General features: G+C 35.4%; 1 pseudogene across 1 annotated transcript; it reads right to left on the reverse strand.

The window, feature by feature from the left end:
* Nucleotides 1–2,856: 2,856 nt before the first annotated feature.
* LOC110754010 (2-oxoglutarate-dependent dioxygenase 19-like) lies at nt 2,857–6,167 on the reverse strand (annotated as a pseudogene). Its single transcript, XR_015826398.1, has 4 exons — nt 5,825–6,167; nt 4,094–4,317; nt 3,571–3,901; nt 2,857–3,322 (listed from the first exon to the last, which is right to left on the reverse strand). The product of XR_015826398.1 is annotated as a 2-oxoglutarate-dependent dioxygenase 19-like (transcript).
* Between the last annotated feature and the right edge of the window lie 10,573 nt (nt 6,168–16,740).

The following is a 16,740-nucleotide window of genomic DNA, read 5'->3' on the forward strand; positions in this document are numbered from 1 at the left end:
CACTAGTGTAAATATTTTAAATTGATGATCGAATGCAGTCATTGTATTCATATAGGGTCAAGGAGTGTAGCTGTAAAAAAATCATCAAAATCAGAGTTGAAATAACCGTTAAATCTTGATTTTTCGTTTATAACCGTCAAAATGTTTTGTCCCATTACTTGATCTCTAAAAAAAAAAATTTCCTGATTTTTGGCGTATATGATCTCGATGTGTAAACAAACAAGTTTGATGGTTGGATCGTTGAAACTAGTTTCATAGAATGTGTATGCCATCAAAACAATATATTCACTAACAATTAAGAGTTTATTTATACTTTCATTAAATATAACATAAGATTTTGTGGTATCCACTAGTGTAAATATTTTCAATTGATGATCGAATGCAGTCATTGTATTCATATAGCGTCAAGGAGTGTAGCTGTAAAAAATCATCAAAATCAGAGTTGAAATAACCGTTAAATCTTGATTTTCTTTTATAACCGTCGAAATGTTTTGTCCCATTACTTGATCTCTTAATGTTTATTTTTCTGAATTTTGGCGTATATGATCTCGAATTATAAACAAACAAGTTTGACGGTTGGATCGTTGAGTAGCTTTAAAATTGTTTATTTTGTACGTATAACACTTAAGAAATTAAATAGTATATATATTTATTAGTAGCTTTAAATTCTTTTAAGACTTTGCGCGACCAATATAATAATTCGTCGCGCAAAGTATACTCTAAAAATTTCGGCGGGTACCAAAAATGGGAATTTTAAAAATAAAAAAAAATTAGGACTTTGCGAGACGAAACACATATATAGTCGTTCGTCGCGCAAAGTTTTGCGGGACCAATATAAAGTTTGTCGCGCAAAGTTTTGCGGGACCAATATATAGTCGTTCGTCGCGCAAAGTATACCCGAAAAATTTGGGCGGGTACCAAAAATGCGAATTTTAAAATTTTTTTTTTCCAACTTTGCGCGACCAATATATAGTAGTTCGTCGCGCAAAGTATACTCTAAAAATTTGGCGGGTACCAAAAATGGGAATTTTTAAAAAACAAAATTACGACTTTGCGGGACCAATATATGGTTCGTCGCGCAAAGTATACCCGAAAAATTTGGGCGGGTACAAAAAATGGGAAGCGGGAATATTGTGGTCGCGCAAAACTTTGAGCGACCAAAATTTCGTCGCGCAAAACCCTAAAAATTTGGGCGCGCACCAAAAATTGGAATTTTTTTTTAAAAAAATTTTCGAGACTTTACACGACCAATATATTGTTTCGTCGCGCAAAGTGATACGGTTTTTAAAACCAAAATAACACCTCCACCATTTTCTCAATGTCTTCTACTCTTACCTCTCCTCTCTCTTTCCTTCTCCCCAAATCCTACCCTTTCTCTCACACTCACTCCTCTCACTTAATCTCTCATCTCTCTCTTCACTATCTATCACTCTCACTCACTCTCTTATCTCTCTTTTCATCATCTCTCACTCTCACTCACTCTTTCATCTCTCTCTCACTATCTTCTCTATTCTCTCACACTCACTTCTCCCTCTCATTCTCACTCACTCAAAATCTTGCCAAAAAGGTATATTCTCTCCAAACTTTAATTTTTTTTTCATTAATACGTGTTTTTGGAGTTAGTTTTGAGTTTATTCTAATTTTTTGTTATTTGACAATATTTGTTTTTTTTTTTTGTAGGGAATCATCGAGACTTTGACGGCTAAAGTTGAGGATTTAGACGCTATTGAAACATATCCTCCGCCACTATCACCACAATAGGCTTGTAGATTTTATTATTGTACTTTGTTAATTTATGTGTACATTTTGAATATTATATATATTGGATAATTTGACCACTATTTTTCATATGTAATTTTATTTTGAATATTTCAATTTAAATTAAAGTAATTAAAAAAAATAAAATCATACAATTAAATTAAATTTAAAAAGTAAAAATTTGAAAAATTAATATAATGAAATTGATATAAGAGAAATAATTTAAAAAAAATGTCAAAAACCTTGGGTGACAAAATATTTCGTCGAGCAAACTATTAAACTAGTTTATTTTAATTAAAAATTTTAAAAAAATTAAAATTAAAATTTTTTTTTAAAAAAAACAAAATTTTAAAAAAATTGAATATTTTGTCGCGCAAAGATTTGCGCGACATTAGGATTCGTCGCGCAAAGCGACATTAACTTTCGTCGCGCAAAATAATATTATTCGTCGCGCAAAGTAATTAATATTCGTCGCGCAAAGTTGATAGTATTCGTCGCGCAAAGTAGTTATAATTCGTCGCGCAAAGTATCTTTGAGCGACGTTAGTATTCGTCGCGCAAAGTTGTTATCGTTCGTCGCGCAAAGTATCTTTGCGAGACAAAAAAAAATTTCGTCGCGCAAAACCTTTCTTTACGATCTTTGCGCGACCAAAATTTTATCGCGCAAACTTTGCGCGACGAAATTGTACTTTGCGCAACAAAATTATTTCGTCGCGCAAAGTGTTTTTTGTAGTAGTGAATATTTGTCCCTACGAAAATTCTCTCTGCTATACAGAATTTTCTTCAAACTTTTTAGTGCATTTTATTTTGTAGACTCATAACTAATCCATCTTTCTTCAACATAGTTATCCAACCCAATACAATTCTAGGCACCATACTAGCGTCATATGTTGGTGGGCGATTCAATCAGTCTCTTAGCTGGAAGGTAAGATGGGTGCTTCATTATAAAGATAATTTGGACTAGAAATTTGCAGTAACGATTCAAAACATTCTCTGACCACACATCACTTGAAAACTAACTTCTGTGCTCAATTTGTTATCGATATGTTATCAGATTTTTATGAGAAAAAGATAATCAGTACACATAAATTAAAACATTGATTTATTGATTCTTGTCACATATTTCACACTAACTACCAACATTTCATAATATTTATTAGGAAATACAAATTTATTCAGACAACACAGTAATGAACCCCACACAACTGAAATGAACATTTTGAACCACATGACATATGCTTACTGCAGTTTCTATAACTACAAATTTTGAACCAATTACTCGTAAATGACATATACAATTAAACTGTCTGCAGATCAAGGTTAAAGACGAATTTGTTCGATGCTAGATTGGACATCGATCTCATCGGAGCCATTAGCTTGTAAGGATTGCTTGTAGGTCATTCCACGATATGCAGGTGGGTGAGAGTCATCCACAAACTCTGGTACTGGGCTTACAAATGCCTCCAATGAAGGTCCATGAAGCGTAGCCACTGAGATCCTCTTCACTTTGTTGTTGTCCACAATCACTCGGTGAACATGGCTCTTGTATTTCCATTTGTCAATATCTAAATCAAGACAATTAGTAAGTACTAGGGAGCCTTCACTCCAGAATCATTTTGATGTTTTTTTTTTCTAGTTGGATGAATTCTCTACCGGTTATCCGAAAGAAAATTGTATTTCGCTCATAGTGAAGTTGGATATAATTCGTAGAGTACTTGTATTTGTTAGTGATTAGGGAATTTATATTTAACAAAAACATCATTATGAAGATATAAGTAAAGATATAACAAACTATTAAGGGATAGAGTTGTACCTCAAGATGGTCCCCAAGGTTTATAAAAATGGCATTAGGGGGCATATTGACATTGATGCAGTTTCCATCATTGGAAAATACTTGTAGGCCACCATTCACATCTTGAATGAGTGAAACAAAGAAGCCAGGGTCAGTATGGTCAGGCACACCAATGGAACCTTTTGATATGAAATTTGGAGGGTAGAGGTTCATGGCAGACACATCAAAGCCCGTTCCAAGGTTAAAAGCTTTTTCTATGTAGCATTCTTCAAATCCCAAGGCTTTTGACACTGCCTTTCCCAAACCCTGTACTACCTCTCGCAATCCCTTGAAATACTCTTCCATGGACTCACTGTTGAAAACAAAAACAAAAACAAAAAATTTACATGGCACCATTAGAATATGCCCGACACTGCGGATCTTGACCATATTTATATCTTTGTCTTGACAAGGGTTAAAATATCTTACTTCTGGATTTTCCTTATATTGATTTACTCGAATAATAGAGAATATCTTAATATAGTAGATAAATTAAATCATATACCTGAAACCAGCTGGTTTAGTAGGGCAGTGATACTGGGGATGCGCAATGATTTTGAGATATTCCCTATTCTCTCCAGGAGAAGATCGTAAGCCCCATCGAATTCTATCTGTTGGATTCTTTTTCTCGTACTGCTTTCGGCTCTCTATCTCCGTTGGATTAAAGAAGTCAGAAATTCCTTTGAAAACACCCTCAAACACACTATCGGATATGCCATGGTTTACCAGCTGAGATGTAATGAGTTCAATACTTAATTCAGAGCATAACAATTTGTAATATCATACAAAATAATAAAAAAAAACAATGAACATATTGCATGCCAAATGAAGAAATGAAATGAAATATTTCACATGTTCAATGTCAAAGAAGATTTCAATTCCAGTTTAGGGAAATACTCTATATGGATCTACTTGGATTGATACTTCAGATCCAAGGTATGAAATCTAACTGAAACTTTACTAGTTCATATTTTCTCTAATATTTTTGGGTCATGTCGGCTTGTATTACAGTTAATCCGATCAATTACGGAATTAATAGAAATCGAACCTTTAAGTTCATTTTTGTAGAGAAATGAGCAAGAAACTTAACTTGATAAAGATATTGGAGATTTGTGGTCAAACTTTCTAACATAAAATGTTATGTTGTCAAACTAAAATTGTCATTAAATAGTCCAAATTTAGACAAGAGAACATTTCCTATAATATCGGACAAGACAAATTTTGCAATATATATAACACTATTTTTCTCACTCATATGCCATTAGCACATGATCCCGTTGTCCCCTAGATTGTAATTGTAAACACGAATTTCCTGCGACAAATGAGACAAGAACACGTGTACAAAATAATATTTGTATTAATGAAATTTAGGGTTACAATCTCTGTATTGAATCCCCTGATTCGATCTCCAAAGTGTTTAAAGAAAAGTTGTGTTTGATACAAGGGTCGTAGAGACTTGATCTTGATCAAACGGGTAGCACAAGGCTTGTTTGGGTGTGTTTGGATTTTTCTAGGGTGGAGGAACCGGCACGTATTTGTTGTGCTTGGTGGCTCTTCCGAAGTGAGGTGAAGAATGCAGAGAGTTTTCTGTTTCTTCTGAGTGCTTGGGTCTGTCCAAGCCTTTTTTTCTTTTGTCGTCTTGAGGCCTCCTATTTATAGGCTTTTGTAGGATACTTGACCTAAATAACTTTCCCTATTTAAAACCTTGTTTTATGGGATTTTGATTTGATTTAAATCAATTCCCATAATCTGGCAATTTAACCTTCAATTGATTGACCTGATTAATATTTGATTTAAATCAAAGTCAATCACAGAAGATTCCTTCCCTTAATTTTGTCTTCATCTTGAACCGTTTGATGCACTCCGTCGGATGTCGCCACATGTCACTTTTTAACAACTAATTCAATTTTGATGAGTCACACGCCACATGGGCGAATTATGGGGCCCACAATTTAATCCATCAAACCCTACTTATTTTCTTGTCCAATGGAATTTATTGCACCAAAATTTCTTTGTCTACAGTAATATTGTTAAAATAGTTATAAAAATATAGAAGAAGTACAGAATAAATGAAAAAAACCAATAAAATATTAAGGAAACGAGTAACCCTATTTGGTATTTTCATTTTATGATTAAAGTACGAAACTAAAAATACTAAAAGGGAAGTTTTGACGTTAATTAGGATATGTACAAAAGCATAAAAAAAGCCTGTCAAAACGAAAAGAAACAAGCATACATAGAAGAAGCCAAAGTCCTTGCAGACATGGCCTATGTATTCGAGGGCTTTGGACCGTTCATCAAGATCATCAGAGAATAACATGAAGTAATCAACGGTGGGGATCTCAACATCATCAACAACCGCAATGGAATCATGAGGTTTGATGATGGATGAGTCAATGGAGTGAAGGGAGAGGATAGGGTTTGGTTCAAAAGGCCTGTGGTTAACAAGAACTGGAGCTGTCTCAGCCATTTTGTTTGGGTGTTTGGAGTAGAAAGATTGAGTTGATCTTAACAAGGAAGAGCAATGGGAGACAAGGAGATTAGTTTTGCATGCATTGATGCGAATACGTTCCTCCAATTTATAACGAGAATATATGGGACACACCCCCCCCCCCCCCCCCCCCCCCCCCCCCCCCGGCGCCCCCCCCTCTGGATAAACTAATAATCTTAGTTAGACCAGTTTATTTGAGATGCTTGTTGAGGTGTGAACATATATCAACTTGGCGTTGTTTTGCGTGAAGTTTTAAAATGCACTTTGCTATTATAAGGACAGACAGGTAGTTGTTGCCTGATCATGTGTGAAATCAAGGTTGGATGCGTGATGCTTATTGATCATGTGAAGTCAAGTTTGGATGACTGCTCCTAACAAAATAAGATGTTTTCTTTCAATCAATAGAAGAAGGGATATTCGAACTAGGGTTAAAAAGAGAACAAATATCGAACTAGGGTCACATTAATCCTATTATTTATTTTGTTTTAGTTAGTCACTATTAGAATCTTACCAACAAAGGATTAGATTTGAAATTATTGGGGCGGCAAGGAAATAATAAATTAGTTTTTGCGAGGAATATTTGCATTATGCTTGAGTCATGTTGATGTCGTTTGCACTGCTTAGTAAGCAAAATTGTTTGTTTGTGCATAGCAAAGCAAAAGAGTTTTGAGAAATCAAACCAACACTGCTTTTTTTTACCGATTAGCATTTGGTTTAGTAGTATTTGTTTTCATTTAATAAGATTTTATTTGTGAATATATTCAAATATATTTGTGATGAGTTCGATACCTAGTTAATGATGGAACAACCTTATTGTGGATGTATAATAGTGATGAGTATATTAACCTGTTGCAGATAAAGTATCTTGTCATGATTCTATCATTTGTCCCACTTTTTTTTTTTTGGCCCTTTTTCTTTCGGTTTCTACCTTCGCACGTGCGAGTGGTAATACCCCTCTACCTACATATATATTTAAATTAAAATGCTACATTTTTGTGTTCAGATGAGAGTATGGTACATATTAATGTAGTTTTTGTTTTTTTTGTGAAACTGGAATATACTAATTTTTGTTCTTTGGGTACTGAAGATTGTTGTTGAAGAGTAACCCAAAATTTAAGAAACAGCTAACGAAGGACATTATTTATTTGTGAACATATTCAAATGTATCAACTAGTTCCATTGTTTTTTAACCCAAGCTATAATTTAGGGAGCTAATTTTCACACTCTCTTTGTTAGAAATTATATGCTCTCACTCTTCTTGTCCACTTACACTCCCTTTGTTGGAAATTATATGTTCCTACTCCTCTTTTGTCCACTTACACTCCTTTGTTGGAAATTGTATGTTATATAGTAAAAATTATTAAAAAAACAAAGGAAAAATGAGAAATCAGCACCCATTGATATAATCTATCGGGAGGGAATTCTATCTTAGGTCATTTGCATCAACCATCCATTCTAATTCCCTAAAATATAGTGGCCATTTAACAAGAAAAAAAAAAAAAAAAGAATCTTATGAGTGTCAATGCATTTAGGTTTGCAATATGCTAGCAATTTTTTTTTTTTCACTTTATATAATGCTAATGGTTTATTTATTTATTTATATTTTTATAAATACAAGTAATAGTCTAAATTATTCTAAAATAATCTAATTTATGGTGAGAAGGAATCAAACCTGAATGCAACAAGGTGAGGTCACTGCCCTGGCCAACTGACCTAACCCACATATGCTAATGACCATTAATTGTTCTAATGATGTTGATGGTTCATATCATCATTATGAGCCGAGCCTATCGGAGAGCACCACGTGGCTACCAGGGACCGGGTCATCATTTTACCGACCCAAGCAGATCTGTCAATAGAAAGTACTCCTAGCCAAGCCCATTAGGAGATGCCGTGTGAACCAGTGGTCGGGAACTTGCACACTGACCCGACCACTAAGATACCCTGAAACCAAAGACGTGTATCGATATTCTGACACAACCAGACCCCTGTAGAGTTGCTCACCCCATGAGCTCAAGTTTCAGCCTGGTGATGTGTGGGATCATTTAATGTGCCTCACATCCAAAGCCAGGTGTCGCCTATCTCCTTATTCCCTAATAAACAACCTGGCGATGGAAAGAGATCAGTTAATGCACCTCACATCGAAAGCCAGGTGTCGCTTTGCCACTTGATCCCTGTTAGACAGCATGATTATAAAAAGAAGTCATTTAATGTATTTCAATCCCACCAGGGGGGAGAGAGAGATAAATATCTCCTCCTTAGATATTTATCCCTCCTTATCCCCCCTATAAATACCCCTCACTTGTATCAAGACAAAGGTAATAAGTATTCTCACCTAAAAACCCTACATCCCTCTCTCCACCTTTAAACTACTTCTAACTTAGCCATCGGAGGTGGTTCAACTGGGATACACCCAATCTACTCTTATTCTAATAATTGTTCGAAGTGTGTAGATCATCTCCGGAAGATAGCTCAACCACGCAATTTGGTGTAAGCCTTAAACCTTAACCCAAGTTAAGGCCACTTGCACCACGAGAGGGACGCCTGGTTTACAAATGATATAATTTGTACTTTGCTGAGAAATTTCTAACTATATGTCTCATTCCAATTACGGAATAATCATTTACATCTAATTTTCTATTGTAATTATTCTACAGAGTGTATTAATCTGGTTTTAATACTTTTTCTATAATTGGAAACTTGTCAACTTGTATACATGATACATCTACAATACCAACTTGACCTGATGACCTGAGCATACTGGCTACCTACATTGGCACATTATAGAACATCAACTTGCTCCATTCAAGTAACTGGTTTTGTCATGTCAGTCTTTTCAGTAGATTACTATATTTTCGTGTTGGACAAACTTATAGTAGGTGGTTGCTGGTTACGAGGGTTATAAACCAAACGTTGAAGTCTTTTTCTTTTTTTCTTTTTTTTTTTATAAAACAAGTGGGAGTCTAAATTATCATAAAAACTTAAATGAAATGAGAATAACACTGTTTTACTATTTTCGGCCAATCACAGACTACCACGTAAAAAAATTATCACGCATGGCATACAATGATTGATTGAGAATGGCAAAATAGTGCGTTTTATTTTATTTTATTGTCACGTCAATTATTTGAGTGGTTGCATAATTTTCTTGTGGTCAAGTTTAACTGTTGAATTGAACATGTCCTAAAGAGATAAAATTTTAATTGATTGATCAAACCATCAAAATTACTGAGAATGAATGAAGCTAGAAATTTAGTTTAGATAATAGCTTTGATCGAAATAAATTAAACCAACAATGAATGATTAATTATTGAACCCCACTCTTGAATCAAAGACAAATAAAAGAATATTGTTTGGGTCATTCCGTAAAACGAGTTACTCTTGACATGTTTCTGTATATGTAAATCATAACTCTACACATATACATACTGATTTGAAAATTGGCTGCACACATTTCAAATAAAGTAATAGGAAATGGATCTTTCCATGGAGAAGCCAAGAAATTTCCTATGTGAAATTGGGTCTATTCATAAACCGTCAGCCAAGCATCCTCCTAACAAAAGCCATAAAATAATAAATTGTCAAGAAGAAAAAAAAATTGTTTATATGCAATTCCAAACCGACATCCGCACACAAAAAGACAAAATAGTGGAAAAGAAAATGAAGAAGAGCAAAACGGCAGATCCATGTTAGGGTTGAGTGGGCTCCAGTCGAATACTGATTAAAAAATAGGTTTAAATGGAGTCATTATATGAGGACTGATATATATACGATCCTCAAGTGCATACCTGTATTATTAGCCGTTGAATTAAATTGAACCATCCAAATTTGAAATTAAAAGAATAATGCCACAACCGCTTAGCACAATCGCACCTGTTGAGAGTATTTGTCCCACATTGAAAAATTAAGGGACTAAGCGTGGATTTATAAGGAGTTGAACTACTCCTCTCATTGCTAATTGGTTTTGGGGTGGAACCTCAACTTCCTTCATGGTATCAGAGCAAGGCTTCACGTGTTTGGCCCAACGACCACACGTGCTCCCATGCCACCCAATATGTGTTGTCCAAGTGTTAGTCTTGAAAGTTTGCCACACTTGCGGGGGCGTGTTGAAAGTATTTGTCCCACATTGAAAAGTTAAGGAACCAAGCCTGGGTTTATAAGGAGTTGGACTACTCCCCCCATTGCCAATTGGTTTTTAGATGGAACCTCAACTTCCTTCAGCACCCACCTTTTACTCATCAAACATTACCCATGTCTTTTTCTTCAAGAAGTTAATTTTAGTTTTGTTCTTCGTTTTGTCCTTTGAACAAATATCACCTAGGAAATCAAAAAGTCATCCGAGAAATCTCAAATTTGGCTGACAGATCTGTCATATATACGTCTGAGGGCCATGAAATAAATATTCAGATTGAATGATTTTTCGTGGACTATAAGTGGTGATTTCATATGTGTGGAAACTAAGACATTAGATTGTGGTAATTTCAATGAAACCCATCTTCAGCTTTGGACTCATCTCTCTCTGAGTTTCTTATACACACACAATTAAGATGTCATTTGAGTTCGAACATGAGACGTTTAATTTGCAAATCAATCCCTTATCCACTCAGCTAGACTCCGTTGACAACGTAAATATTTTAGTCATCGATTCTTGAGTTATTTCCACATTTTTTTATGGCTTTCATTTTCGAATAAAAATGTCTTAGTTTAAAACTAATTCCCCAGAGTGAAATAGTCCATATTGCCGGCCACGCGTAAATCAGCGGAAACATTATTTGTCGAAATTATCTACGGCTTACAACACATCATGCATGGTCATCGCTGATCATTCATGACCAATGAGAAACTTGTATTATATACACTACTATGCACAAACCATTATTGTCATTTTCTTGTGAGAGATGAGGGCATCATATATAGGTGTTCTCTCGGTTGTATTATTAGAGTATATTATAATAAAATTAGAGAAATTTTATTGAAGACTCATTGCTCAAAATTTTGAATTAAAAACCACTCATTTTCCCTGATATCAAATGATAATTCAGGCAAATTTTTTATTTATTTTCTGACTACATCTCCAAAACCGAGATCACACTTTTGATTGGCCTCGTCATGGGTGCTAATATTTTGTAGCATTCTTTTCTGACTGATCAATATTTTTAACTAGTCCATATATTTTGCTTTCCTTGTTAATTTATTGGCAAGATATAATTCTACACCAACTCGAACATATTGGATGAGTATGAAACGTATTACCTTCGTGGAACAATCGACGTGGGATTATTTTACCCAAAAGTAGCAAAGTCAGAATAAGCTAGCTTTGCCGGATGCCATTTTAATCCACATAAGCTCGGTCCCAAACGGACTCCACATAGGAACCCTAGCGCCGCTCTCTCTGCTTTGGCGATTTTCCTATTCTCTTAGCCAGCGCCGACACCTCCTTGTGAGGGGGAGGAGGGGCTTTACCCTCCCCCCTCACCCCCTGTTGTGATTTGCTGGTCTATCGAGGTCTTCTCTCGCACACTTGGTGCCCCCATTTTGCTGGTCCCGATGCTCTCTCCTTGGATGAGAGCCAGTGACGTCGTTCGAGCATACTCTGCTTGTATCGAAGGCTTTATGCCTCTTATCTGCTCAGATCCCTCACATCTCCACCGTTCCAACTTTCTCAGAGCTGTCCTTTGGCCGTCGTCACTTCCTTTGTTGGTTTCCCCTTGGTGCGTCGGTGTCTACGATTCCGGTGAAGATGCGATTTCTTGGGTTGTTGCTGGTCAAAACCCAGATTCCCCCACTTCCCTTTCGAACCGATTTCATCACCCGGTTACAACAGCCAACCCAAAACGCGATCTCTCGCGTCCCCTTTGGAAGGTGTGTAGAGCCACGACTTCGTGCCGACTCTGGTGCTTGCACCACCACCTTCCTGTTACTTGGTTACTATTCCTGTGCCTTTGGACTAATCTGAGAGTCGCTGGCTTTTGTGGTAGATCTGTGATGCGGATCTGTAGTTTATGTAATTTTTCTTGTTTCAGCTTGATGTTGCTACCACATGTTAGGTGTGGGTTTCGTTTTAATGCTGGCCTTATGGCCGTTTAATTTCCTTTCGGTCGGGATCATGATCTTCATGCTAGGCCTATGCTTGGGTTTTAGTTAGATCTGGTCCTGCTTGTGTTCTGTTCCCAGTGTTCCTTGCCCCTTTGTGGGTTTGCAATGAATTGCCTTTCTGACCACAAAAAAAAAAAGCTCGGTCCCAAACATGATGCATACATTCAAAAGGAAATCTCATTAGACCTTTGACATAGATTGAAATGTTAAAACAAAGCGTAATTAGCAATGATTGAGAGTCTCAATTACCTATACGCGCACATAAAGTAACTTTATGGGTAGTGTTGGTAAGTTGATAGGGAAAGGCAAGCAACCTATGCTCTAAGGCTAAATTAGTTAGCAGTTTACCTATATTTTGAGACTAAATTGATGTTGTACGACTAATGAATTGGTAGGTACGTTAATATCTAAGTATATATAATATACTGTGGGCCGTGCTCAAATTGTATTTTGGATTCATTTCAATTTAGTATCCTAAACTCTTACATTTAAGGCACGTTTGCACATGTACTCTCAATTTTAACAATTACACACCTTAAGCTTTTCAATTTTGTGCAATCTGGTTTCGACGCTTCATCGTCAAAATTTTCGTTAATTGCTTGCATGACAAGTCTGGGTTCCACCTATTCACTTATTTCAATGTCAGTTGAAGAGTAATTTGTTAAAAATTGGTTTGGTATTAATGCGTGTGTGTTCTTCATGGGAGGGAAGATACCAATTACCCGAAAATACTCTTCAACTAACATCGAAATTAGCAAATAGATGAGACCAATGGCAGAGCCAATGCATGCCCAATGAGGGCATGTGCCCCTCCTCAAATATTGTTGTATGGATATTTAGTTAGTAATATTATACAAATATTATGACATTCCTTTTAAAGTCTTAAATTCTCCCTTTTTATTTGTTTTCTCCTTTATTCTCATATCTAAATTTCTTTTGAGTTGTATATATTGTCATTATAAATAGATGTTAGGTTATTTATACAAAAAGTAACAATAGAGAAAGTGAAAAGAACTTGAATTTTTAAATGTGCCCCTCTCATTTATTCTTGGCTCCGCCACTCCCATGCTTGCCATGCATGCAATTAACAAAAATTTTGATGTCAAAGTTAACGCCGGAGCCATATCACAAAAAATTGAAAAGTTTAGGGTATGTAATCGTTAAAATTGAGAGTGCAAGGGCAAATGTGCCTTAATGGTAAGAGTTCATGACACTAAATTTAAATTAATCCTTGTATTTTATATATGTAATAACAAACAATAACTAGGAGGACTACTAGTAGGTGAATTAATTTATGGGTGATGATTTTCCCACTTCCCTTTTATCCACCTACACTCCCTTTTGTTTTTTTAATACTTTTTACTATAAGATAAAAGAGAGTGTAAGTGAACAAAAGAGGAGTGAGATACATACAATTTTAAAAAAAAAAATAGAGTGTAAGTGGATAAAAGGGGAGTGGGAAAATCAGTACCCTATTGATGAGAGTCTCAAAATACATCTTTTTAATATTATTTTGGAGACTTTATGATATAATTTTGGCTTAATAAACATAATTTCACTTGTTGTTACATTTTATTCTCACCAACTGGATTTATGAATTTTCTATATTAATAACATACATTTGTCCAAGTTCAAGCCAGGTGTGAAGAGAATTGTTGGTGGATTTTATTGAAGAATTGATTGTGGGATTATTGTGATTATAAAGAAGGAAAAGAGAAGACAAAACCGTTGAAGCTAAAGAGACTATTTCATGTCATTCATAGCCATTTAACGCCCACTACCTCACCGTTATTTCTTTTCCACCAACTCTCCACCATCATCACATGTTTAATCCAATGAATCTCTCACTTAGACCCTTCATTACCTACCACAAATGTATTAACTTCCCACTCACCTCATTGACTACTATAAATCACCCATCAACTTATTTGGCAAGGCATCTTGGCGACAGATTTCTTTATCCATTTCATTCAAAATTTAGTTATGTTTTCCTTTGTAATGAGTTGCTAGAACTCTCGCTAAGGCTAAAGGGAATGTCCTTTGAGTAAGTTTGTGAATTGTTCTATAATCCAATATACGGTATGAATTGCTAAATTCTTTTATTTGTGGTTGTTCAATCTTTTCATATCCTTTTATTTTGATTGATGTTAAGTGCTACCATCTTTTCATGAGTTCAATTATATTTTTCTCATTGTTAAGAACTGACTTAGCATGCTTTTAAATTAAAAGATTAGATATTAAGCAACTAGATTTTCTGAACAATCATTAATAAAAGATAACATTGAAAAAGTAAATTGGTTTTAATTTCTTTATCTTCCGGTTAAAGTTTCTCAATGATAATTTTAATCGAGTTTAATTTGGATTAAAGAGCATGAAACATATTTTGCTTAAAGAATTGAACCTTGATGCCTTAGCATTTCCATTATTGATATTTCATTTTTAAACTCAGTCTCTACAACAATCAAATCAAATTACTTGTCCATTTTGCTTGTCACTTTTATTTTGGTACTTTTAATTATTTCTTTGTGTGCAGACATTTGCCTACCTGCTCCTTGAGGATACGATACTTGGACTTCCAAGATTATTACTACTACGTGTGACTACTTGCACTTGGGTAGACGCAACAAGTTTTTGGCGCCGTTGCCGGGGAACGAAAATGAAAAATGAAAAAAAAAAAAAAAAACAGAAATGAAAAATTGAGTTTGATAAGCCTTACCGAATTAGCTTTGGAAACTAAAACCGCAAACCTTAAAAATGAATTTCCAGAGTTCTAGCAACTCATTACAAAGGAAAACATAACTAAATTTTGAATGAAATGGATAAAGAAATCTGTCGCCAAGATGCCTTGCCAAATAAGTTGATGGGTGATTTATAGTAGTCAATGAGGTGAGTGGGAAGTTAATACATTCGTGGTAGGTAATGAAGGGTCTAAGTGAGAGATTCATTGGATTAAACATGTGATGATGGTGGAGAGTTGGTGGAAAAGAAATAACGGTGAGGTAGTGGGCGTTAAATGGCTATGAATGACATGAAATAGGCTCTTTAGCTTCAACGGTTTTGTCTTCTCTTTTCCTTCTTTATAATCACAATAATCCCACAATCAATTCTTCAATAAAATCCACCAACAATTCTCTTCACACCTTGCTTGAACTTGGACAAATGTATGTTCATCTTTTGGCTTTCCAACTTCCTACAAAAGATAAATTTACCTAATAAGTTCGCCAAATTAATATAGAAAATTCATAAATCCAGTTGGTGAGAATAAAATGTAACAACAAGTGAAATTATGTTTATTAAGCCAAAATCATATCATAAAGTCTCCAAAATAATATTAGAAAAATGTAATTTGAGACTCTCATCACAACCCCCAACTAGCTTATTGCTAGTCCCTAGCAATTCAAGCGACTAAAAGAAACTCAAATTTAAGTAAAAATGACAAAATAAAATAAATAGAATAAATAAAAACAACTAAAACAGCTAAGCCACTTTCGCGGGATACGATTGCATTTAGCGTATGCAACAAGCCTTTAAACCCTTAGGTTACCCCTAAAGGACGAGTTATAGTCTCGTGAGGGTTTCCAGGGATGATACCCACACAAACATCAAGTATGAGGCTAGAACAATTATTCAGAAACATGAAATAGAATAAAATTTGAAAAATAATTTCAACATCTGTCACCAACAAAAAGACAAAGCACAAAGTCCAAATTTTCAATTCATGAACAACGTTAAAAGAGAGAACACCTATTAGGTGCAAACAAGTAGGTAAATTATACTTATATTACGTATCAACCGAAGAAAAGTAAACCAAAACTCACAACTTCAGGAGTACTTGGCAATTAAGTGGCACATTACAGGACCGAGGTATATAAATTAGGATTAACTACACTTTAGTCCCTACAGGTTTAGTGCCAGTATCGAAATGGGCCCTAAGATTTCATTTAAGTCAATATCTTACCCAACATTTCGAATCCTAACCAATTGACACCCGCCGTTACATTGACCGTCAAAGTCAGACGTTAAATGCTGACGTGGCAGGAGTGGGACCCATCTCATACGCAAACAGCAGTTAGACAGAGATGACACGAAGGGCAATTTCGGCCAAAAAAAAGACCAACGTCTGACTTCTCTCTCCAAGGCATGCGTTCCAAGGCGATGCCTCGATTACCCAGACTTGGAAAAATCAAAGAAACTCAGAAACTGAGTTTTGCTCGTGTATTGAGAGAGACATAGAGGAGAGAAGAGGGTTTGTTCGTGTTTTGGAGAGCAAATATTTGAAATTGACTGCAAAAAGATAGGAAAAACGGAGTGAAGACGAGAGATCTGAAGAATATGAGTTGGGAAGTTCGCCCGAAAGGATATGGAGAACCTTTCTACGGTACGTATGGCTTACTGTTGTGTAAGGTTCTTGGCAGCTGATGTTTCAGAGTGAAACTTTCAAATAGAGAGTCTCAGTTTCGAGTTTGGTGTGGAGTGAAAGTTTGGCTTTTATATTGGATTGTGAGTTTCGAGTTAGGTGTCGGTATCACTGTGTCTATTTAATTGGTAAATGGAATGGTGTGAAT

This window comes from Prunus avium, chromosome 8, assembly GCF_965620075.1.
Source record: "Prunus avium chromosome 8, drPruAviu1.hap1.1, whole genome shotgun sequence".
Classification (NCBI taxonomy): domain Eukaryota; kingdom Viridiplantae; phylum Streptophyta; class Magnoliopsida; order Rosales; family Rosaceae; genus Prunus; species Prunus avium.